The 3,236-nt window shown below is 39.8% G+C and overlaps 1 protein-coding gene across 2 annotated transcripts in view; it reads left to right on the forward strand.

The window, feature by feature from the left end:
* Nucleotides 1-3,236, forward strand: part of LOC109475200 (hemicentin-1-like) — a 26,016-nt gene that overhangs the window by 15,584 nt on the left and 7,196 nt on the right. The gene's annotated exons all lie outside the window — the stretch shown is intronic.

Here is a 3,236-nt window from a genome sequence, read left to right on the forward strand (position 1 = left end):
AAAAACTGTACTACATTGACATTTTGCTTGCCTTTACTTACTTGCTATTTCTTAACACATTTTTTGTCATCATTTTATACCTGAAGCATTTGAAATTATTTACACATAAGCTACGAAAGGAGTTCTTTTGATTTGGTTTAATTCTTGAATTTCGAACCAATACTAAGTATCTAAAACCAGTTAAAGATATGAAACAAGCAAGCATTTTCTATCAGTGACAATTTGGTCTTGGAAATTTCAGTATTCATCCAGTTGCTTGAGTAACAATTTCCTTGCAGTAATTTTTCTTGCAGCACACAAATCTCGTGTCATGACACGTTTTGCTGCGCATATCTCTTTATTTCAAGGTGCACAACGATAATATTCCGTGTAATTATCTGATAAGTAGTTTTCGCCAAATTTGCCGTACTTATGATACCAATTTATATGATAAGCACAATTGGCGCCCGGTAAGTATCAGACCATCAGCCTCTGGAGTAGAAGTTTCAGCTTCAGACGTCGGAACACTAATCTCCATTTAGAACGCGTCATTACCACACTGAAATATTTCCTACCTTAATTACGTGCCGGCTTAGAGCTGTTTGTTAGACGTCAGCGTCTGCGGAGGACTTTACTTGTCAAAAGTTCAGAAGAAGTTTTAGACTGTCGAATAAATGGTTCTTACAGCAACAACTACAGCAAGAAAAAGGTAAAACAAAGATCTTGTAATGAGCTTTAATTTTTTAATAAATTTTTGAAAATATTCAGAAAAACAGGTAATCTGTGCTGAAAAAGATTAACGCCTTAACTACTTTTTTTTCGAACACACAATACTAAAATCATTGGAAATCTATGTAGAGTACACTACTGTAATGTCCTTGCCCTTTTATTAATACAATAAATGAGATATGGTTCTTTCAGAGAAGCGCCAAGCAGTATCTCCTGATGTGTCTGAACCTTACAGGGTCGCCAGACAGAGATTATTTCTGACAGCGTCAATATATAATATCAAACCTTATCAGGGTATACGCCGCGTGACATAAAATTGCATTAGCTATTCTGTATTCTCAATGGGTTCTCTGTAGAATAGGCACATCGTGGACACTGACAGTGAGTTAGGTCAAAGGTACCAGAAAAGGTTATCTCATTTCCTGTTTTCAATTTCCTGCTACATTCATGTCTGTCGCCAGGGGGTCGGAATTATGTGTTCCTTTCATTGGTGGAATTCATTGATGCTAGAATCTAAAATAATGAAGGTTTGCTCCGCTTAAAATTGTATATACTACAGCATCTGTATGGCTATTTTGAGCAATAGTTCCTTTTCTATTGACAGACAGAAACCAGTAGTTCCGTGTTTAATAGAAATGACGTAGCGCTCTATTTGTTGTAAGACTCGACCTGTATTAAAACATTTGATGTTGAACACAAAAAGTTATCGTAGAAAACTTTAAGTTTTATATTGAATGTTAACCTTTGCATTTTCCATGTGCACGCTTTTATTAGGATGTACTGAAGTTGATTACGATTGCTTTTGCCTGTGTGCCCTTTCTGTCACCTGAAAATCGTACGTGCTTTGCTTTCTTTATATGCCTGGGCGATGTGTGTGTGAGACTTCGAAATGCTTAGATTTCGGGGCCCCTGGTAGCTTGTTATGGAACTGCAGCATCTCACGATCGCTACGGTCAAGAATTTTGGACGATAGATAGCTTTAGTTTGACCCCCCCCCCCCCAGCACCTGGCATCCGATGTAGTTCCAGGGCGGCAAAACTCGAAACATTCTAAATAGAGCGATCTGTATGATATTGACACATACTGCCCCACATTAGCACAAATTTGGATCAGTATATCATACCTTTTGGCGCTAAAAACAGCGTAGAAGGTCCAAACATCAGGCCATCTTGTTTGCTGGGTCTGACCCCAAAATCAGCCCAGGATCCTACCGGTAACCGTTTTCCCTTACACGACCTCCTATTCCCCCGGCAGAATGCGAAGCAAACAGTTATACCCCAAGGCTATTGCACCATTTTACCTCCGCAGACAGACTGACTCTCCATCCTCCGCAAAGTTCAGTCTAGAAGAAGGAAGTTGTCTGTCTTCTCCCATTGTAAATGACCGCCCGTCGACGGTCGACTGCGTGCTGTTAACAGCAGGAGGGTAAATCAAAAACGGTCTTTACGTGCCCTGGATAGACTTCAGGTTCAACAACAGGGGCGTGGACAGGAATTCTGGTAGGAAAGACATCACTTAGGATCGCCTTCAAAGAGCCGCTGGTTCAGTGTATGGATGATGTATCTTGTCTATTGAACATCCTTTGAGTCACCATACAAAACATATATCATTAATATGTCAGTCAAAGGTTCTGATATATGTATACATTTGCACTTGTTAATTCGGACACTGTTGAAAAGAATTCTAGTGATTCAAAAGATGGGATTTTCCCAGCCCGTAAAAAAATCATGTGTTTTGGTCTTCAAAAAGTGCAAAACCAACTCAAAACATTAAATTGTTGATATAGAATTCTAACTCTCCAATAGAGGGGATTGTGATGACTTGTAATTAAAAGGACCAGAAAAATTTAAACAATCAACATAGTATGCACCATGATCTTCCAATTCGTTTTAGATCTTCGAATCCCAAAATGTAATAATCACCGATGCCTCTAGGAGTGTAGCACACTTGATCACTTGCGACATTAGAGGCTGTGGATTCTAGCTATAATATCCAATACAGGGGTATCAAAGAACTCGATCAAGAACAAGAGAAACTAAAGTATCTTTTTTACAACAAGCTATGCTTCGCGGCCTTCAAAACAAAAAGTTCCGAATGTCCCAAAGTCTCGCCCATGTCTCCTTTAAGAGAGCATCTCTGGCCTCCCGATGATCAGTCACTGTCTCCAGACCATTGCAGGTTTAATGAAGTGGAGTCTGCGGCAGCCGCAGCGCTCCAGTCTATCGTTTAGCGTTAATTTCCTCGCCTATCAAACTGCATGCCTTATGAGCTGACCTATTTTCGACTGACAGGAGCTGCTGTATGTATCTAGAACCGCGATCAGAGACGGTTCTGGATAGTCCATTTTCATATCAAATGTATCTGTGCCCTAACCCGGATCCTAAAGCCTATTACGTTTTTAAGTATTGCATAGGAATCTTTAACGTAATGATAATTCATACATAGAAACACTGAGTAGGTGTAATAATGCAATCTCTCTCTCTGTCTCTCTGTCTCTCTGTCTCTGTCTCTCTCTCTCTCTCTCTCTC

This window comes from Branchiostoma belcheri, unplaced genomic scaffold, assembly GCF_001625305.1.
Source record: "Branchiostoma belcheri isolate BF01 breed outbred unplaced genomic scaffold, Haploidv18h27 scaffold33, whole genome shotgun sequence".
Classification (NCBI taxonomy): Eukaryota; Metazoa; Chordata; class Leptocardii; order Amphioxiformes; family Branchiostomatidae; genus Branchiostoma; species Branchiostoma belcheri.